The sequence below is a fragment of the Monodon monoceros genome, unplaced genomic scaffold (genome assembly GCF_005190385.1).
Source record: "Monodon monoceros isolate NGI ecotype Baffin Bay Population unplaced genomic scaffold, NGI_Narwhal_1 Super_Scaffold_21, whole genome shotgun sequence".
Taxonomy (NCBI): Eukaryota; Metazoa; Chordata; class Mammalia; order Artiodactyla; family Monodontidae; genus Monodon; species Monodon monoceros.
Genome location: NW_021703778.1, coordinates 25,454,878 through 25,477,869, shown reverse-complemented (window position 1 = coordinate 25,477,869; position 22,992 = coordinate 25,454,878). Strand labels below are relative to the sequence as shown.

The window sequence follows — 22,992 nt, the reverse complement described above, 5'->3', positions numbered from 1 at the left end:
ACAAGGGAAGCCACCACAATGAGAAGCCCGTGCACCGCAACAAAGAGTAGCCTCTGCTCGCCGCAACTAGAGAAATCTCGAGCGCAGCAACGAAGACCCAACGCAGACAAAAAAAAAAATGTGGGCTGTCGTGTCCTGGAGGGCATCTCCCAGACAGGGCTTGGGGTTGGGGGGGGAAGTGCAGGATCAGAGGAGGCGGTGGTGGAGGCAGGACCCCAGCCGGCCACATCAACCACACAGGCCTGCACTGCTCCACGGGTCGAGGGAGGCACCCTCATCTCCTCTTCCAAGCAGGAAAGACACCTGACCCGAGGCGGCCGAGCTCGCCATACCAGGTAATGGGTCCCAGCTGCAGCCGCTGGCCCGCCAGCCCAGGCTCAGGCCCCGGCTCCCTGTGGTTCTGCAGCCTGGCCGAGCTGTAACTCAGAGCCTGGGTCTCTTCAGCCCAACGTCTGGAACCGCCCGCCTGCGGGTCTACAGAGAGCAGAGTAGGTGCTCAGGACTCACTGAACGCTGAGACGACGCATGCGCGGTGCGTGGGCGCGTGCATGAGCGCCTGGCGTTGTCGGTGACGCCCGCCCCGTGGCCGGGCTCCCGCCGTTAGCCGCGCGGTGCTGAGAAGAGGGGCCTGCGGGGCGGAAGGACCTGGCCCCTGGAGCCTCACGGAGCACAGCAGCAACAGCAGCAGCAGGCTGACCCCCCGGAGCCGTCTTCCGAGTGACCGCTCGCGCTTCCCCTGCGCGCCCCACGCCCGGACTCAGAGGCCCCGAGGCCCCACGCAGGGCTGGCTGCTGCCTCCGGGAAGAGGTGAGTAGAGAAGGGAGGTGAGGGGCCGGGGGCTTGGGGCTGTGCCCCCTCCCAGGGAGGGACGAAGGGGCTGAACTGCACAGGCCTGGGGCAGGAACGCTTGGAAGAGTTAACAGGAAACCCACCAGCCAGACTCTCCTCTCTGCTCCCCAAGAGGATGGGGGTCGCTGGGGGGCCGAGGAGGGGGCGCGATGAGAGAGCAGGTCTGACCACAACCCGCTTCTTCCAGACGCCCATTTCCGAGGCGGGGCGGGGGGGGGGGGTGACCCCCCCCCAAGGCAAAGCCCTCAGCCCAGACGCGGGAGCCTTGTCACTTGGCTGTTTTATGTGGTTTGGAAGTGAATCGGGTTCTGGGTTTTGAGGCCAAGATACCTTTTTATTTTTTAACTCCCCCCCCTTTCCTCTTTGGTGAGCTTGTTATGACTGGTTTTGGAGCCTGGCTTACGGAGCGGGGAGAGTGTGCAGGCTGTGTGGGTGTCGGGGCCCTGACAGGGGGAGGCAGCCCGGAGGGGCCCTGCGGAGGCCCGGCACCCCTGTAGGGGGCGGGGGCTGCCTCCCCAAGGGCAGGAGGAGGGGCGGTGGCGTCGTCCCACCTGGCCGGGGTTGGGGTTTAGGAGGTGGGGAGGTAGTACCCTCAGGTGCGGGTACTTTGCGTCTGTGAGTTAGATTGTTCTCTGGTGCAGACATCATTTATCCGCTCAACTGTTTCTCCTGTGCGGGGGCAATCGAGGCCCACCAGGACGAGAGACGCTTCAGGCGTGCCCTCGGCCAGCCCCAGGAGGCGGCTGGTGGTGGCCCAGCTGCCCTGGGCAGGCGCGGGGGGCTGAGCGCCAGGGGTTTCAGGGGCGCCCGGCGTGCACTGCCACCAGCATTCCACAGTGACCGCAGCCCCGGAGAGGCTGAGGACGCGGTCCCAGACTAAACATGAGATGGGAAAGCCTGACTCTGAAAAATGGCTATTTTTACATCCCTCTTCCCCAAATTCCAAGGTGCTGAGATACGATTTAAAACAAAAAAACCAAAAAAAAAAAGATAGGGGGGAAAAAACCCCACCCACTAATGAAAGTTATTCGTTCTTTCAACATTTCTGTGGGGTGCTTTTACCCAGCAGCCCGTTGAAAGAATGCTGATTTTTGGGGGCCCACTCAGACCTACAAAATCCATCACAGGAACAGGCCTGGAACTCTGTATTTTTAACCGGCACCCAGCTGACTCTTGTGCAGCACGTCTGCTCATTGTGGGGCCTGCTGCCAGCCACTGGGCCGGGCACTGGAGACACCGGGTATTCAAATCCCAGGGAATTCACAGCCCCGTGGAGACAGTTACCACAAAAAGCAACCATTTAATATCCCTCATCCCAGTGGGATCCAGGCAGAGCCAGTGAAAGCTCTTGTTGGAGGATCTGGGGTTGGTTTTGCAGCCCCAGAACCAGGAGTTCCTCTGGGCCTTGGAGGCGGAAGACAGAAGGTTCTGATTTCCAGGTGTGGGGTTGCCCCCAGCAGCCTGCGTCCAGCCCCCTTGCTCTGCAATGGCCCAGCCCCCAGCCCTTTCTCAGCAAGAGAAGTCAAGGTCACCGGGGACACTCCAGACAGGCTGGTGGCCCACTGAAAGGCCTCTTTCTTACAGCAAGCGAGTGCGAACCAGAGAGGGAAAGTGACTTAGCCCAGGTCGCCCAGCCAGGGTAACTGCAGAGCAGAAGCGAAACCGGCCTTGGGGCCCACAGCAGTGCTTTGGCCCAGCTGTATTTCCTGCAGAATTAAATTTTGAGAGCAGAAGTGACCTCAGAGATCTTTACAGTCCACCTTGAGTGTCTCAGTAAGGAGCCTGAGGCCAGGGAGGTGACACTTCTGCCACACAACTCAGCAAACCTGGGCCAGAAAGGGGACAGCCAGGCTGACAGGGCTGAGATCCAGGCGGGTAGGGCCAGGCCTGGGTGCCAGGCAGCAGGCCGGACCATCGGTGCCCCCTTGTGGCCAAACACCAGAATGCCAGGCTTTCCCCCATGGCACCTTTCACCCCACAGGTCATCAGCCAGTGAGGCTAAGGGGTCTGTGTGTATGGCGACTCCTCAAGTGGCTGGCCAGAATTTTGGGGTGAACCCTTAGCTCATCCATGAGAGCTGCAGACACACGGAGGACCCCAAGCTTAAGGGAGGTTCCTGCTGAGGTTAAAAAGCTTAAGTCGGGGATCTCTCCTGGCTCAGGCTTCAGTAGTTACAGAGCCCAGGTGCCACTTCCCCCAGAGCAGCCCCTCGGCAGCCCAGTGGCTAAATCCCTGGCCTGCTCGTTATCAGGCTGACTTTTCCAGGCAGGGGTGCTTCAGTGCTTGGTCCGTGGTGCTTCTAAGAGTCCGTGAAAACATTTCAACTTGAAGTTCTTCCAAAATAAAGAAGGAAGAAAATGAATATAATAATGATGAATATATAATAATCCAGCCTGCAATATGTAATAATCCTACAAACACAATCATGAAATATAATTTGTGTGTGTGTGTGTGTGTTTTTTAATGGGGCAGGAGACCATGAACACACGACATGCGTGACTCGGGCCCACGACAGTCACAGTGCGGCCTGGAGCTCTTATGAAGGCAAAAAAATACATTTCCAGAGAAGGAACAAGATTAGGCCATCCTCGTTTGTTTACACAGAGTGGACTGGCTCATCTGTTCTCTGAGACATGCAGACAATCTTGAATAAATGGTTTAACCTCTCAGAACCTTCTCTCATCTGAAAAACAGAGAAGAAAGGAGTATGTCCCCAATACAGCTCCTGTGATATACAGTAGAGGCTCAAGAAATGGGAGCTTAATAATAATGTCACAGACTGGTAGCTTATGTCCCCCCAGATTCCTGTGTTGATGCCCTAACCCACACTGTGATGGTACGTGGAGGCGGGGCCTTGGAAGGTGATTAGGGGTAGATGAAGTCATGAGGGTCATGGGATTCGTTTTCTTACAAGAAGGGAGAGACCAGAGTTCCCTCCCTCCACCCTGTGAGGACACGTGGAGAAGACCGTTGTTTGCAAGCTGGGAAGCAGGCTCTCACCTGGGCCTGGCAGCGCCCAGGACAGTGAGAAACGAATGTGTGTTGTTTCAGCCCCTGGCCTGTGCTGTTGTGTTGCGTTGCGACAGCCCGAGATGAGAAGAATAACCTCCATCGTTATTCTTTGCAGGACTGACTGCCAGGCGGGAGGAAAAGCAGACTCATTTGCTTCGATCCCAAGGAGAGAATGAAGGCCAGTGAGTAAGAGCTTCACCATCATCTCAGAGCAAAGCCTGAGTTGTGCAAAGAGGGGACAGACGCCGTCTAGAAGTGGCCAGTCCCGCGTGGCTGGGCGGGTGGGTGGTTAGAGCCTCCACTAAGGGTTGGGCCCAGGCCCATGCGCCGCCGTGGGAGGTATGGTGTGTGGGGGGGAAGGAGGACATCTCCCTCTGCAGGGGAGAGAGGACCAGGCTTCGGGGGAGTCACAGAGGGCCCGGAGGGTCTACTCTGTGTCCCTCTGGGTGGCAGTCTGTCGCCGACCACCAGCATGGCGGGGCTGATTGCTGAAGTGGAAGTTGCCCTGATTTATCTCTGGTTTTCGCCGACTCTCTGGCTTGAGGATAGGGTGCTGTGGCCTCTTTCACCCTCCAGGCACTGTGGACGGGTCGTGAGGCTGGGTCGCTCTGCCAGGACACCCTGATCACTGTTGGTTCAAAGGTCAGAAACCCCAAAGGGCAGCTGAACTTGTGGCAACTGTGGAGACAAGCTGGTGTGGTCTGCGAGCTTAGGAACCTTCTGCAGCACAGGACCATCTTAACCATTTCCCGACCGTTCCTCCCTGGCATTCTCTCTGTTCAATCTTCCGTGGAACCAGGGGTTGGCAAACTGTGGCCCATGAGCCCGTTCTGGCCCACCACCTATTTTTGTAAATACAGTTTTATTGGAACACACCCATGCAATTCATCTGTGGTTGACTTTGCCCTGTAGTGACAAAGTAGAGTAGTTGCAACATACGTTCCAAAAAACTGAAAATGTTTACTATCTGGTTCTTTACAGAAGAAGTTTGTCAACCTCTGCTCTAAACCACAGGCAGTACCTAGCTACCCCCAGACTTATTATGTAAAAATAATGAATCCTCCTTTTTGTAAGACAAGAGGTCAGCTTTCTGTTATTCACAGCCTAATTGATATAATAATACTTACACTTGAGGTACATAGAGTTTACACAGCTATGGGAGCATAGCATAGCAACTTTGGGGAAATTAAGAAAAAAGCACATCCCAAATTCTCTTCATTAGAAGAAGGAGCATGGTCATCCAACTGGACATAGTCCTACATAACTCCAGGAGGCTCTATTCACACCGTAGTCTGGGTGGAGTTGTGAAGTACACAGCCTGGGCAGCTGTACATGGCAGCCCTGTAGCCCTGCCTTCATCCATTCATTCAACCAGTATGTGTGGATTATCTCTGTGCCAGATACTGGGGAAGGTGAATATAACATGGTCCCCAAAACAGCTATACTCCAATAAAAATTAACTTGAAAAAAAATGGTCTCAGATCTTTAGAATCTTACAGTACAGAGGAAGTAAACCAAATATTGATGTTAGGGACAGAACTATATCCCCCTTACCCCCAGTTCGTGTTGAATCTATAACTCCCAACGTGACTGCATTTGGAGATGGGGTCTTTAACCAAGCTTTGGGGTAAGTGTCCTTGAGATGCAAACATAATTCAGCACGTAGCTTAGCTCTGAGCCTGTGGGACAAGGACATGCTGGCCTGCCAGTCTACATTCAGACGGTGAGCCATGGCTGGCACCTTCCCTAAGTTCAGGCGGGTGCACCCAACCCTGAGATTTTCCTTGACTGATGTGCTGTTTGAGAAGCAGGAACAGACCTGGGAGATGTGAATTCAGTTGCCTGGATTTCTTTCTTTTTTTTTTTTTTTAATATTTATTGATTTTTATTTTTGGCTGTGTCAGGTCTTACTTCATTGCAGTGCACAGGCTTCTCTCTAGTTGTGATGTGCAGGCTCTAGAGCACGTGGGCTCTGTAGCTTGCAGCACATGGGCTCTTAGTTGTGGCTCGAGGGCTCAGTAGTTGTGGCACGTGGGCTTAGCTGCCCCCGCAGCATGTGGGATCTTAGTTCTCTGACCAGGGATCGAACCCGCATCCCCTGCATTGCAAGGCAGATTCTTAGCCACTGGACCACCAGGGAAGTCCCAGTTGCCCGGATTTCTTCTCTCTGGTCTAAATCAAAAGGCCCTCTTCTATCTGGGGGAGTAAAATGCTGACAGGCCCTGACGGGTCTCCGGGCTCACTTAGGCCGCGTACCTGACCTGTTCCAGGTGAAGTGTGTTGGACTTTAAGCTTCCGTCTCCTTTTGAATGCTTGATTTCCTGAGAATATGTTATTTTGGAAAATAGTGTTTTCCTTCCCTCAGCTCAGATGGGAACTCTTTCTGCTGCCCCTCCTGTCTCCCCGCTCCTTAAATGTTGGCCTGAGGCCGTGTCAGAGAAAATGTGGCCTCTGCTCTGCCCAGCGGCCGGTCCTCCTACAAGTCCAGTGTCCTGCAGGGCCAGAACTGAGTCAGGTTAGGTTGTCCCAAAGGAGGACAAGAGAGCAAGGACATGACACCTGGCTCCAAGAGGGACACAGACACGCCTCGGCCCTCATGGCAGAAAGGTCCTTCTCCTCCCTCCTGTATTACGTGCACAGCAGGTGCCCAGGGAGGCTGGTCCAAGCCTTAGATGAGGATGCATCTTCTTGGCCGGCAGAGCTGGGGCAAAGTCTAGAAAGAGGTTGCATTTTGCACACCCTATCCCCAAACCTGCACAGGGTCTTGCTGACGTTTCAGCCTGGTCTTGAGGGAATGCTACAGGTGGAACCAGGGTCCTAAGCTGAGTGAAGGGGGTGGTCAGCCAGCTCCATCTCTTGATCCCTTTACTCTGTGTGTGTGTGTGTGTGTGTGTGTGTGTGTGTGAGAGAGAGAGAGAGAGAGAGAGAGAGAGACTGCCATTTTCCCAGGAACTCAGGCTTAAATTCACGAGACCACCATCCAGACTTTATGCAGTCATTCTGTCAGTCCAGTTGCTTTTACGTCTGAGCTGGAGGGCACAACCTTCCTCACTGTTGGCCCTCACTGCCACCTCTCCTTACCTCTCCCCCACTCCTCAAAGAAACTTTAACGGGCCTCGCATCTCGTGCCTCCAGCCTCTGCATCTGTTTGTCTGTCTCCCAGCTCCTGTTATTCCCTAAAATCCCTCAGAAGGTCCCCTCCACCTCCAGAATAAATCTCCCTGCCCTCCTTCCTTTCCACTGTATTTCCTGATGCCACGTCGCACATGTCCTAGGCCACAGTAGGTGGTCTTTACTGTGTTCCCTGGCGGTCCCTTTGTGGACCCCCAACACCCATTTCACCCCAGTGATTAGTCTAAGCAAATCTCCATCACTTCATTGCCAGCAACTGGTTCAGGAATGAACATTAGTCCACATCTGCCCAATGTCTGCTGAGTGGGCAGTGGGGCAGGGCTGGGGGAGCTGTGGAAAGATGAGGGATGTCTGTTAGGGAGATTTAGGGAAAGTTTCCCCCATCCTAAAAGAGAACCCCAGAAAAGAGATGATATCACTTAGGTCCTGGAGGGGAGCTAAGATCTTTGCTTTCCCCTCCCAACACCCAGCTCAGAACCATGTATTGGACATGTAATACATTTCTACTAAATAAGGCATAGACAGATAAATGATAGACATAGATTGATGGACGACAGATAGATACATAGACACACAGACGTGATGGATGGATGGATGGATGGATGGATGGATGGATGGATGGATGGATGGATGGCTAGGTGGAAGGAAGGGAGGGAGGGAAGAAGGAAGGGAGAAGGGGGGAAGGAGGGAACATCAATAACATGGACAGCTGTTATCTCTGGCCTTGTGGAATGCTGTTGGAGCCACGTTAAATGTCCTGGCTAGATAAGGGACGAAGATGGTGGAGCAGAAGGACGTGCACTCACTCCCTCTTGTGAGAACGCCAGAGTCACGGCTAGCTGCTGGACAGTCGTCGACAGGAGGACACTGGAGCTCACCAGAAAGGGTACCCCACATCCAAAGACAAAGGAGAAGCCACAATGAGACAGTAGGAGGGGTGCAGTCACAGTAAAATCAAATCCCATAACTGCTGGGTGGGTGACTCACAGACTGGAGAACACTTATACCACAGAAGTCCAACTACTGGAGTGAAGGTTCTGAGCCCCACATCAGGCTTCCCAACCTGGGGTTCCGGCAACGGGAGGAGGAATTTCTAGAGAATCAGACTTTGAAGCCTAGTGGGATTTGATTGCAGGACTTTGACAGGACTGGGGGAAACAGAGACTCCACTCTTGGAGGGCACACACAAAGTCATGTGTGCATCGGGACCCAGGGGAAGGAGCAGTGACCCCAGGGGAGACTGAGTCAGACCTATCTGCTAGTATTGGAGGGTCTCTTGCAGAGGCGGGGGGTGGCTGTGGCTCACCGTGGGGACGAGGACACTGGTGGTGGAGGTTCTGGGAAGTACTCCTTGGCATGAGCCCTCCCTGAGTCTGTAATTGGCCCCACCAAAGAGTCCAGGTAGGCTCCAGTGTTGGGTCGCCTCAGGCCAAACAACCAACAGGGAGGGAACCCAGCCCCACCCATCAGCAGTCAAGCAGATTAAAGGTTTACTGAGCTCCACCCACCAGAGCAACAGTCAGCTATACCCACCACCAGTCCCTCCCATCAGGAAACTTACACAAGCCTCTTAGATAGTCTCATCCACCAGAGGGCAGACAACAGAAGCAAGAAGAACTACAGTCCTGCAGCCTGTGGAACAAAAACTACGTTCACAGAAAGATAGACAAGATGAAAAGGCAGAGGGCTATGTACTACATGAAGGAACATGATAAAACCCCAGAAAAACAACTAAATGAAGTGGAGATAGGCAACCTTCCAGAAAAAGAATTCAGAATAATGATAGTGAAGATGATCCAGGACCTCAGAAGAAGAACGGAGGCAAAGATCGAGAAGATTCAAGAAGTGTTTAACAAAGACCTAGATTTAAAGAACAAACAAACAGAAATGAACAATACAATAACTGAAATGAAAACTACACTAGAAGGAATCAATAGCAGAATAACTGAGGCAGAAGAACGGATAAGTGACCTGGAAGACAGAATGGTGGAATTCACTATTGCAGAACAGAATAAAGAAAAAAGAATGAAAAGAAATGAAGACAGCCTAAGAGACCTCTGGGACAACATTAAATGCAACAACATTCACATTGTCGAGGTCCCAGAAGGAGAAGAGAGAGAGAAAGGACCTGAGAAAATAGTTGAAGAGATTATAGTCAAAAACTTCCCTAACATGGGAAAGAAAATAGCCACCCAAGTCCAGGAAGCGCAGCGAGTCCCAGACAGGATAAACCCGAGGAGAAACATGCCGAGACACATAGTAATCAAATTGGCAAAAATTAAAGACAAAGAAAAATTCTTGAAAGCAGCAAGGGAAAAATGACAAATAACATATAAGGGAACTCCCATAAGGTTAACAGCTGATTTCTCAGCAGGAACTCTACAAGCCAGAAGGGAGTGGCATGATATACTTAAAGTGATGAAAGGGAAGAACCTACAACCAAGATTACTCTACCCAGCAAGGATCTCATTCAGGTTCGATGGAGAAATTAAAACCTTTACAGACAAGCAAAAGCTAAGAGAATTCAGCACCACCAAACCAGCTCTACAACAAATGCTAAAGGAACTTCTCTAAATGGGAAACACAAGAGAAGAAAAGGACCTACAAAAACAAACCCAAAACAATTAAGAAAATGGTCATAGGAACATACATAGCAATAATTACCTTAAACATGAATGGATTAAATGCTCCAACCAAAAGACACAGGCTTGCTGAATGGATACAAAAACAAGACCCATATATATGCTGTCCACAAGAGACCCACTTCAGACCTAGGGACATATACAGACTGAAAGTGAGGGGATGGAAAAAGATATTCCATGAAATGGAAATCAAAAGAAAGCTGGAGTAACAATACTCATATCAGATAAAATAGACTTTAAAATAAAGAATGTTACAAGAGACAAGGAAGGACACTACATAATATAAAGGGATCAATCCAAGAAGAAGATATAACAATTATAAATATATATGCACCCAACATAGGAGCACCTCAATACATAAGGCAACTGTTAATAGCTATAAAAGAGGAAATCGACAGTAAGACAATAATAGTGAGGGACTTTAACACCTCACACCAATGGACAGATCATCCCAAATGAAAATAAATAAGGAAACAGAAGCTTTAAATGACACAATAGACCACATAGGCTTAATTGATATTTATAGGACATTCCATCCAAAAACAGATTACACTTTCTTCTCAAGTGCGCACGGAACATTCTCCAGGGGAGATCACATCTTAGGTCACAAATCAAGCCTCAGTAAATTTAGGAAAATTGAAATCATATCAAGCATCTTTTCTGACCACAGTGCTATGAGATTAGAAATGCATTACAGGGAAAAAATGTAAAAAAACACAAACATATGGAGGCTAAACAATACGTTACTAAATAACCAAGAGATCACTGAAGAAATCAAAGAGGAAATAAAAAAATACCTAGAGACAAATGACAATGAAAACACAACGATCCAAAACGTATGGGATGCAGCAAAAGCAGTTCTAAGAGGGAAGTTTATAGCTCTACAAGCCTACCTCAAGAAACAAGAAAAACCTCAAATAAACAATCTAACCTTACACCTAAAGGAACTAGAGAAAGAAGAACAAACAAAACCCAAAGTTAGCAGAAGGAAAGAAATCATAAAGATCAGATCAGAAATAAATGAAATAGAAACAAAGAAAACAATAACAAAGATCAATCAAACTAAAAGCTGGTTCTTTGAGAGGATAAACAAAATTGATAAACCATTAGCCAGACTCATCAAGGAAAAGAGGGAGAGGACTCAAATCAATAAAATTAGAAATGAAAAAGGAGAAGTTACAACAGACAGTGCAGAAATACAAAGCATCCTAAGAGACTACTACAAGCAACTCTATGCCAATAAAATGGACAACCTGGAAGAAATGGACAAATTCTTCGAAAGGTATAAACTTCCAAGACTGAACCAGGAAGAAATAGAAAATATGAACGGACCAATCACAAGTAATGAAATTGAAACTGTGATTAAAAATCTTCCAACAAACGGAAGTCCGGGCCCGAATGGCTTCATAGGTGAATTCTATCAAACATTTAGAGAATAGTTAACACCCATCCTTCTCAAACTCTTCCAAAAAATTTTAGAGGAAGGAACACTCCCAAACTCATTCTATGAGGCCACCATTACCCTGATACCAAAACCAGACTAAGATACTACAAAAAAAGAAAATTACAGACCAATATCACTGATGAATATAGACGCAAAAATTCTCAACAGAATACTAGCAAACAGAATCCAAGAACACATTAAAAGGATCATACACCACAATCAAGTGGGATTTATCCCAGGGATGCAAGGATTCTTCAATATACACAAATCAATCAATATGATACACCATATTAACAAATTGAAGAATAAAAGCCATATGATCATCTCAATAGATGCAGAAAAAGCTTTTGACAAAATTCAACACCCATTTATGATAAAAACTCTCCAGAAAGTGGGCATAGGGGGAACCTACCTCAACATAATAAAGGCCATATACAACAAACCCACAGCAAACATCATTCTCAATGGTGAAAGACTAAAAGCATTTCCTCTAAGATCAGGAACAAGACAAGGATGTCCACTCTCACCACTATTATTCAACATAGCTTTGGAAGTCCTAGCCATGGCAATCAGAGAAGAAAAAGAAATAAAAGGAATACAAATGGAAAAGAAGAAGTAAAACTGTCACTGTTTGCAGATGACATGATACTATACTTGGAGAATCCTAAAAATGCCACCAGAAAACTACTAGAGCTAATCAATGAATTTGGTAAAGTTGCAGGATACAAAATTAATGCACAGAAATCTCTGGCATTCCTATACACTAATGATGAAAAATCTGAAAGAGAAATTAAGGAAACACTCCCATTTACCATTGCAACAAAAAGAATAAAATACCTAGGAATAAACCTACCTAGGGAGACAAAAGACCTGTATGCAGAAAACTATAAGACACTGATGAAAGAAATTAAAGATAATACCAACAGATGGAGAGATATGCCATGCTCTTGGATTGGAAGAATCAATATTGTGAAAATGACTATGCTACCGAAAACAATCTACAGATTCAATGCAATCCTTATCAGATTACCAATGGAATTTTTTACAGAGCTAGAACAAAATATCTTAAAATTTGTATGGAGCCACAGAAGACCCCGAATAGCCAAAGCAGTCTTGAGGGAAAAAAATGGAGCTGGAGGAATCAGACTCCCTGACTTCAGACTATACTACAAAGCTACAGTAATCAAGACAATATGGTACTGGCACAAAAACAGAAACATAGATCAGTGGAACAGGATAGGAAGCCCAGAGATTAAACCCACACACCTATGGTCAACTAATCTATGACAAAGGAGGCAAGGGTATATAATGGAGAAAAGACAGTCTCTTCAATAAGTGGTGCTGGGAAAACTGGACAGCTACATGTAAAAGAAGGAAATTAGAACACTCCCTCACACCAAACACAAAAATAAACTCAAAATGGATTAGAGACCTAAATGTAAGACCGGACACTATAAAACTCTTAGAGGAAAACATAGGAAGAACACTCTGTGACATAAATCACAGCAAGATCTTTTTTGATCCACCTCCTAGAATAATGGAAATAAAAACAAAAATAAACAAATGGGACCTAATGAAACTTGAAAGCTTTTGCACAGCAAAGGAAACCATAAACAAGACGAAAAGACAACCCTCAGAATGGGAGAAAATATTTGCAAACAAACCATCAGACAAAGGATTAATCTCCAAAATACATAAACAGCTCATGCAGCTCAATAGTAAAGAAACAAACAACCCAATCCAAAAATGGGCAGAAGACCTAAATAGACATTTCTCCATAGAAGACATACAGATGGCCAAGAAGCACATGAAAAGCTGCTCAACATCACTAATTGTTAGAGAAATGCAAATCAGAACTACAGTGTGGTATCACCTCACACCAGTTAGAATGGGCATCATCAGAAAATCTGCAAACAACAAATGCTGGAGAGGGTGTGGAGAAAAGGGAACCCTCTTGCACTGTTGGTGGGGATGTAAATTGATACAGCCACTATAGAGAGCGGTATGGAGGTTCCTTAAAAAACTAAAAATAAAATTACCATATGATCCAGCAATCCCACTACTGGGCATATGCCCAGAGAAAACCATAATTCAAAAAGACACATGCACCCCAGTGTTCACTGCAGCTCTATTTACAATAGCCAGGCCACGGAAGCAACCTAAATGCCCATTGACAGACGAATGGATGAAGAAGGTGTGGTACATATATACAATGGAATATTACTCAGCCATAAAAAGGAACAAAATTGGGTCATTTGTTGAGACGTGGATGGACCTAAAGACTGTCATACAGAGTGAAGTAAGTCAGAGAGAAAAACAAATATCGTATATTAACGCATGTATGTGGAACCTAGAAAAATGGTACATATGAACCGGTTTTCAGGGCAGAAGTTGAGACACAGATATAGAGAACAAACGTATGGACACCAAGGGAGGAAAGCTGCGGGGGAGTGGGGGTGGGGGTGTGATGAATTGGGCAATTGGGATTGACATGTATACACTGATGTGTATAAAATTGATGACTAGGTCTTCCCTGGTGGTGCAGTGGTTGAGAGTCCGCCTGCCAATGCAGTCCGGGAAGATCCCACATGCCACGGAGCGGCTGGGCCTGTGAGCCATGGCCACTGAGCCTGCGCGTCCGGAGCCTGTGTTCCGCAACGGGAGAGGCCGCCGCATTGAGAGGCCTGCGTACCGCAAAAAAAAAAAAAAAAAAAAAAATGATGACTAATAAGAACCTACTGTATAAAAATGTAAGTAAAATAAAATTAAAAAATTAAAAAGAAAACAAAACTAGTACTAAACTTTCTTTGGGTTTTTTGTATGGAAATATGTGAATATAAATGTTTCAGACATTACATGAAATTTCTAAAAATCTTATATGTTCTGGTATAATGTTATAAGTCATAGTTCTAGTTATTATTTTAAAATGTATATCTCAGAAATAACTAAATTTCCTTGTCAATTGCATTATTATGAACTTTCATCAAATCTTTAACCGTGGTCAGTTTTAAGTCTTTTGTCATTACAGACAGTTCTGGATGTACTCTGATGCTTTCGCAAAAATTTTCCTATAAAAGGGTTTCATCTTCAAGGAATTCATGGAAAACACTCTGACAAGTACAGGTTTCTGGTAACTGACTACACTGCTGAACTGAATGAATAAGCATTTTCAGAACTCTGATGGAAAACTGATGAATTCATAAAAGTGCTAACAAAAGATCAAGATGAAAAAAATTAATTACATGGGACTGAGTGAACTGATGAGAATGATTATAATTTTTGTGACTTTCTGTTTGAATTAAAAAAAAAAAAACTATAACAGAAAAAAAAAAAAGTCCTGCCTGCACTGGGCAAGGGCTGGGTCCCCACTCTGGCTGTAGCTTCCTGAGCACCATGAGAAATACTCCTGACCCCAGGTACCTGCCTTCCTCAGTGTCCCCCCCAGGAACCAGCCCAGGTGGGCATTCTGATCTCCTAAGGGGACCAAATGTCCCATTTTGGGCAAAAGGACCTCCTGAGGAAATAAGGTGCAGCTGAGGGTTCAGTCTGGCAAATTCCCAGAAGGGAGAGAAGCATCCCCATCCTGCCATGCGCTCGGCTGCAGCCACTTCCCAAGTTACATTTTTATTCTGCTGTTTTCAGTGCAGTAAAATGGCAGCACGCCCTCTCCTTTACTTTATGAAGCTGCTCAAGGGCCAAACTTTACCAGGGGCCTGGATTCACATGGAAATATAAAAAAACACCAGAGGAAACTCAATCCATGGTGGCCTGCCCTCGTTCACTGGTAAGACAGAGATTTATGCAACATCTCTGGATCTCTTCCAGTCATCTGTCACTTCCTTCAGCCATTGGAAGGAACATCCTGAGGGAAATAATGATTCACACCGGGGCTGTGATCAGAGCCATCTGTCCGCACCAAGTCCATACACTTACAGTGTATTCCTGAGGTTCAGACGCTTGGCTGCATCTGGAAGTCGACACAGACGGCAGCAGAGAGAAAGTGTTATTCTCTGTAGCCAGGAGCTGGGAAGCAACGTTCCAAGGACTCCAGCCTCAGAAGCCTGGCTCCCTGCGATTCCTCCAGAAAGCACGGAGCAGGGTCCATGACAGCAAATGGCCTCGGCTGTGCCTGGCATCGCGAGGCTGCATACATCTCCCTAAAGTACTAGACGTCAAGGACATTTCACTAAACGGGGCCTAGAAGCTAAAATCCGAGAGCCTGGTGAAGAGGAAACCGCAGCAGGCAGAGCAGTGGTCCCCAAAGTGTGGGTCTTCCCGACACCCCTCCAGCAGCAGCCGCGTTCCCCTGGAACCTACTGGAAATGCAGATTTTTGGACCTCACCCCAGACCCACTGAATCAGGTTCTCTGGGGGTGGGGGCCCAGCAGTCTGTTTTAACAAACCTCCCAGGTGACTCAGATCCATGCAAAAGTTTGGGAACCACTGGAACAGAAGCTGAGGAAAGCCCGTGACCACCTTCATCTCCTTCCTGGCAGATCAGGGTGTGGGATTGGATAGTTTAGGTCCGTTTGACCCCAACCCTGGAAATCCCAGCCTAGCTGCTTTCAGGCATTACCCCCTGACGGAAGACAGTGCTTAGTAGGTAGCAGACTATGCTACATATTTTAATAAATGCCGATTTTTAAGCCACATTTTTGCTTGGCAAATGGTGTGTCCTAAGTTTATGTTCAATAGACTCCACCATGTTGAATCACGACCATCAGATTTGCAAAATACTCCTTTCTTGTGTTAGTCAAGGTTCTCCCCGGAAACAGAACCAATGGGATATGCATATCCATGCAGACAGAGAGCAGGGGATTTATCACACAGAGCTCACTCGATTATGGAGGCAGAAAATCCCACCATCTGTCTGCAAGCTGGAGACGCAGGGAGCTGGTGGTGTATTTCAGTCCAAACCTGGAGGCCTGGGGACCAGAGACACCAATAGTGTAAGTCCCAGTCCGAGGGCAGGAGAAAGCCCACGTCCAGCCCAGCAGTCAGGCAGAGAGTAGATGTCCCCTCCTCCTCGTCTTTGTTCTCTCCCGGCCATCGAAGGATTGGATGGTGCCCACACATTGAGGATAGTCATCTTCTTTACTCGACAGTGGTCTTCTTTACTCAGTCTACTGATTCAAATGCTCATCTCTTGCAAAGAGAACCTCACAGACACCCCAGAATAATGTTGAACCTGCTACCTGGCATCCCTTGGCCCAGTCAAGCTGACCCATAAAATTAACCATCACATTCTTCATAGAATCCCTTCCTCCCAATCCACCCCAAGGCCTCCCATCCCTGAATGTTACTCCAGGTAGTAACCAAACTCTGCTGGGACAAGTTTTCAACATCTCTTTCACCCCTAAATTGTTTCTTTCTCATCCGACTTTTGCCCAATAACTTAGAAATTTATTTTCCTCTCTCTCATTATTCGTTTTCTCTCTCCCACTCTTCTCCCATTTTGGGCACCAAACTGGACTTGCAGGTGACTCACAGGAGTCCTGGAGGCATACCTGTGACAAAAGGCACCACCTCCGTTTAAAGTCACATCGGTGGGACAACCCATGTTACAAACTTCTAAAACCAGAAGTGCCTTGGGCATCTCGGTAAAGGTTTCCTCCTCCTGCTTTCTCTCAAGTTCAGTATAAACCAAATGCCTTTGAAATTCTGTTTTGTTTAGTCTCGAGTGCATTCAGTCCTCATCCTTCACCATCCAGCCTTTGGACTCCGTCATGCTTCCATTTGCGGGTGACGGCCCCTCCCCGAGCAGTGTCCCCACAGCCCTGAGCAGAGCCCTCGAGTTTGCAGTCAGCTGGCTGCCTTGCTTTGGGTTTTATTCCTCTGTGACCAGGGCAGACCCTAGCAGGATGCTCTAACCATCACAGGCAATCAGTTAAAGCGATTACATGTTTCTAAAACACAAAGGAACACGTTGTTGCAGGCTGGGCTGGGAGCCTGTCATATTTGTTTCTGTAAAGCAATGTGTTCAACTAAGAACAAAAGTCCCCTGTCTGGTTCCCTGTGATTAGTTTCCTTGTGATTAGAAATGTCATTCGGTTTTATCAGGTCTCCGCGATTGTGCGGCCCTTGTTTTAGAGGCATGTGGAGTTGATCCTGGGGCTGCCTTTCAGGTGTGGCTCCCTGGGTTACAGGTGTGGAGGTTGATGTCCTCCAGCCTTGCAGGTAATATTGCTCTAATCGGTGCCCTATATGTCAGAAACAACACCCTACTGTCAGCCTGTTCTGAGAGCTTTGGCCAGTCTTCTCTTGTGAGATGCCACCAAGGGCAGTTGGTAGAACTGGTAATCCCGACAAGCAGGACCCGGTGCCCCACCCATCTTCCACTAGCTCTCTCTTCTTTTCCCCTCGTCCGTGCCTCCACCTTCCACCCTCTCCCTGTGCTACCCTTATCCCTTTTCAGGTGGTTATTAAGTAGAACTAAATCCTATTTTTGCTGTACACTCTTTGCTTTTTTAAAAGAAGCAAGGGACCTCTCTGACTCTCCAGAATAAAAAGGGGGAAAAAAAAGTAATGATTAGATTCTTTGAAGGTAGCTTGTGATGATTTTTTTTCCTACAGCTCAATTAATTTCAGTTTTTTTATCACCTGTTCGTGTTCTGCATGGTATAGATCCCCAGAGGCTCATAGGCAAAATCTCTTGCTCCCTGCGTGGCCTAATCTGTCCCTTTGTAAAAGTCTCCTCCAGGTCTTTGGAAATAGTAAGCATAAGAAGGGATTAGAGTAAACGCTTCACACATGTAAAATTAAACTTCAGTCTCTTGTTTCTGTGTTTGGGAGAAAAGTATGAAACAAAAGAGAAACTGCATCAATGAGTCTTTTGCATCTCCACACTCACTCCGGAAAAGTCCTGCCAATAATTCAAGTCCTTATAAAGCTTTGTAAACTATACAACACCATGGATATAAAAATGAATGCAATTGTATTTATTAACCCCAGACTTGAGAAACAGAAGCAAGGTCATCTCTCTCTTTCCCTCCTAAGAGTAGAGTTGGAGCTTCCTTCCTGTTTGGGGCTCATGACCCTCACCTGCCCTGTTTCCAGTTGCAGTTCCTGTGTCTGCTCCCTGAGAAGTGATCTCAGATCCTTCAGGGCCGGGATTTGTGTTTGTTTGGGGTGTTGGTTTTGGGTTTTGGTGGGTTTTTTTGGTATCCTCAGTGCCCAGCAGAGAACTGAAAATAGAATAACTGGTTAAAACAAGAAAGAAAAAAAGGATAGATGTATGGATGTGGGAAGGAAGGATGGATAAATGGATGGAAAGTTGGATGGAAGGGAGGGAGGGAGGGGTAAGTGGACCAAGGGCTGAGAGAACGTTCTGCTTCTCATCTCATCCAGTGCCCTGCCTCTACCACAGCAGAATGAGCCTCGGGATTTGGTGAACAACGAGAAGCAGTGGAAGTGTTCTCTGTGGATCATGCAGAAAGCAGAGAGCTAAGCTACTTGCACACCCAGCTCAGAGTTCAGTTGCCAATTCTCCTCTCTGAGGTCTGTGGTTCCTGAGAACTACACACCTAGAGACCAGCTGTTGGGAAGTCAAATTCTATATGGGGAAGGAACTGTGTGTGAGAGAGAGACTTGTCACGAATCTCTCCTCCCTTTATTTGTGGTTTTGAGACATTAGGCTTTTAGGAGGCACCCTGTTTAGATGGGGCCAACTTAGGACATATTTGCATTCAAACTGCCAGAGGTCAGACTTCGACTCCAACATAACATGGGCTTAACTGTCGATGCATATGGTACCCACACTGAGGAAAGAGGAAGCAAAGTCTCCAGGATCTGGAAGTCTTTTCCAGGCCATTACAGGGAGAACAGTCAATGCTGCGGGGCTGCCGAGGATGGGAAAGCAATCAGCCTGCTAGCACTCCCGTGGGACAGCATAGCTGTTCACAACGTGAGCTGGTGAGCTTCGTGCTGGGAGCCAGGTTTAGGCTCATTTTCCCGAATAAAGGAACTCAAATGCTTAAACGTGAGGGGTGTTACCCCCAGAAGGAAAGCAGCCCAGGAGAGGAAATGGGCTTGCAAAGGCATCCTTCGTGTCTGCAAGAACTTGTTAAAAGATAAACTGAGGAATATTAAAAATTGTAAGAGTTTATTTGAGGAAACTGAGTCAAGTCTAGCACCGTCCGTCTAGCTGTACAAAATGAGAGACTTTCATAGGCCAGGGGGAGCCAGATTAAGGAAGTTATTTTAGGCAAAAAAAGCGGGTTGGTTACTGCAAGGTCACTTTTCTTTAGGGAGTGCAGGGGTCTGTCAGGTAGATTGTGTAACTAGTGCTGGTCAGGTGGTTCCTGATTGACTGCTCTGGGTTCAGTTCTGGGAGACTGGAAACTGTAATTATGTCTCGGTTTGGTGATGTGGGGCTTAGTATAAGTGGCTTTATTGGGGTCTGTTGTCTTGCTTTTAACAAATGCCAAAGCTCATCTAGGAGTATCGATGGGTCACCCCATGTAGCATCTCTGTGCAGGCATCAGTGAGCGCAGGAGGGAGGAAGGAGACTCCACCTCCTTTGAGGGGGGGGACACAGGCAGCCAGGAGACCCACTCTTTCCTGCCCCTCCCCTCGTTTCCACCTGCAGAGGTTGGGCAGTGCCCAGGAACCTGAGGCCAGTCTTCCTGCTGTGAAATGGTTCCTCTGGTTATAGGAACGCACTTTGATCTCTCCAACGGCTGGGATTTGAAAGCTGGGGACTTTGGAAGGTTCACAGTCATCCAGGGAGTAAGTCACACCAAAGCAGGAGAGACCAAGCAATGGAAGGGATCTTACCTGACGTTTTCCTTCCGATGAGATGCAGGCCAGCCCTGGGAGCCACACAGCGCACAGCACGCTCAGGGCCTTTAAAGCCTAGTTTATCTAAGGAAGTAGCTGCAGCCTGTTTCCTCGTCCATGAACGAGGTGGGTCAAAAAGAAGTGTTAGGGACTTCCCTGGTGGCACAGTGGTTAAGAATCTGCCTGCCAATGCAGGGGACACGGGTTTGAGCCCTGGTCCAGGAAGATCCCACGTGCCACGGAGCAACTAAGCCCATGCGCCACAACTACTGAGCCTGTGCTCTAGACCCCGCGAGGCACAACTACTGAAGCCCGCGCACCTAAAGCCCATGCTCCCCAACAAGAGAAGCCACCGCAATGAGAAGCCCGCACACCACAACGAAGAGTAGCCCCCGCTTGCCGCAACTAGAGAAAGCCTGTGCACAGCAATGAAGACCCAACACAGCCAAAAATAATTTTTTAAAAAAATGTCAGCACATATTGTGGAATGAATACAAGATCTTAGAACCCAAAACACGACCTCATCGCCAATAGGAAGCTAAGAGGGATTCTTAAACAGAATCCACTTAATAACAGTCACACAGATCTCTTTTTTTTAAGATAATTCTACCCTTTGTCCCTCCTCTGCATTAAATTTTTGTTATGAATAAAAATGCTGAAACACATGGAGAATAACACCCGTGTGTTATTACATGTGTGTTAACCCATGTGTTATTACATGTATATTAATGCCACATACATATTCACCACCCAACATGAACAAATTGCAGCATTCTGTCATATTTGCTTCATGTCTTTTTTTTAAAAACAAATGAAACCTCACAGAGTTGAAGTTCCCTTTGTCCCCATCCCCAAGTCACATGTCCCTTCCTCACACAGAGGTAACCACTGTGTGACACTGGCATGTGGGTTCCATTATGTGTGTTCACTACACACGGGTATTCTTAGATAGACTGTTTTGTATTTCAATTTATACAAATGGATTCATACTACATGTAAATAAGGTTGGCAACATTTTTTCGTTTGCCATATAATTTTTAGATCCATTAGTGGTAAGACATGTAACTCTTAATTCATCTTAACTGTCACGGAGTGTAAGCATTATGTGAATACATGAATATCTTGTACAACTTCTCCCCTACTGATGGGGTCTTTCACTGTGACAAACATTGCGGCACTAAACATCCCCACTCATCTCCTTTTGATATATCTGAGCATTTCTTTAAGGTACATTCCTAAAGTAGAAATACCAGGGGGAATTGGATGAAAGCGGTCAAAAGGTACAAACTTCCATTTACAAGTTAAATAAGTACTAGGGATGTAACGTACAATGTGATAGAGATAATTAACTGCTGTACATTGTATGAAAGTCGCTAAGAGAGTAAATCCTGAGTTTTGATCACAAGGAAAAACATTTTTTCTCTATTTTTTTTTTACATCTTTATTGGAGTATAATTGCTTTACAATGGTGTGTTAGTTTCTGCTTTATAACAAAGTGAATCAGTTATACATATACATATGTTCCCATATCTCTTCCCGCTTGCTTGCGTCTCCCTCCCTCCCACCCTCCCTATCCCAACCCTCCAGGCGGTCACAAAGCACCGAGCTGATCTCCCTGTGCTATGCGGCTGCTTCCCACTAGCTATCTACCTTACGTTTGGTAGTGTATATATGTCCATGCCACTCTCTCGCTTTGTCACAGCTCACCCTACCCCCTCCCCATATCCTCAAGTCCATTCTCTAGTAGGTCTGTGTCTTGATTCCTGTCTTACCCCTAGGTTCTTCATGACATTTTTTTTTCTTAAATTCCATATATATGTGTTAACATACGGTATTTGTCTTTCTCTTTCTGACTTACTTCACTCTGTATGACAGACTCTAGGTCCATCCACCTCATTACAAATAGCTCAATTTCATTTCTTTTTATGGCTGAGTAATATTCCATTGTATATATGTGCCACATCTTCTTTATCCATTCATCCGATGATGGACACTTAGGTTGTTTCCATCTCCGGGCTATTGTAAATAGAGCTGCAATGAACATTTTGGTACATGACTCTTTTTGAATTACGGTTTTCTCAGGGTATATGCCCAGTAGTGGGATTGTTGGGTCATATGGTAGTTCTATTTGTAGTTTTTTAAGGAACCTCCATACTGTTCTCCATAGTGGCTGTACCAATTCACATTCCCACCAGCAGTGCAAGAGTGTTCCCTTTTCTCTACACCCTCTCCAGCATTTATTGTTTGTAGATTTTTTGATGATGGCCATTCTGACTGGTGTGAGATGATAACTCATTGTAGTTTTGATTTGCATTTCTCTAATGATTAATGAAGTTGAGCATTCTTTCATGTGTTTGTTGGCAATCTGTATATCTTCTTTGGAGAAATGTCTGTTTAGGTCTTCTGCCCATTTTTGGATTGGGTTGTTTGTTTTTTTGTTATTGAGCTGCATGAGCTGCTTATAAATTTTGGAGATTAATCCTTTGTCAGTTGCTTCATTTGCAAATATTTTCTCCCATTCTAAGGGTTCTATTTCTTTAATGTAACTGTATGAGATGATGGATATTCGCTAAATCTAAGGTGGTCATCATTTCACGATGTACACCTTAAACTTATACAGTGCCGTATGTCAACTATATCTCAACAAAACTGGAAGGGAAAAAAAAATTCCCCAACAAATAGAAATGCTGTGCACATGTGGTATAAGCACTTTTAACAGTACCATTTAATAGCTCTCCAAAACACAAGTACCAGTTTATATCCCCATTGGCAGTCTGTGAGTTCCCATTTACCCATACGATCTATCAATATTAAGTAACTGTCAGACCTTTTCATTTTCGTCAAGATATTGGTATATAACAGTATCATTTTGTTGAACTGTGTATTCACTAATTTGCATTTCTCTCATCATTAGTGACCATCCTTTCCTGTCACGGGACATCTGAGGTTTCCTCTTTTGTAAATTTCTTGTTCATCGTCTTTGCCTGTTTTTTTTACTGGGTTGTTAATCTTTTTCTGAATGATTTATAAAACATCCTTATATATTTCGATCACCATTTATATCAGTGTTGCAAATGTCTTCTCCAAATCTGTTAGCTGCGTGTTGAATTTTTTTTAATTTTGTTGAAGTATAGT

The 22,992-nt window shown here is 46.4% G+C and overlaps 1 long non-coding RNA gene across 1 annotated transcript in view; it reads left to right on the top strand.

The window, feature by feature from the left end:
* The first annotated feature begins 561 nt into the window (after positions 1 to 561).
* LOC114904548 overlaps positions 562 to 22,992 on the top strand; it is a 31,780-nt gene continuing 9,349 nt past the window's right edge. The window contains exons 1-2 of the long non-coding RNA XR_003795981.1: positions 562 to 807; positions 3,977 to 4,043. This is a non-coding gene — a long non-coding RNA (uncharacterized LOC114904548). The remainder of the gene's footprint in view (positions 808 to 3,976; positions 4,044 to 22,992) is intronic.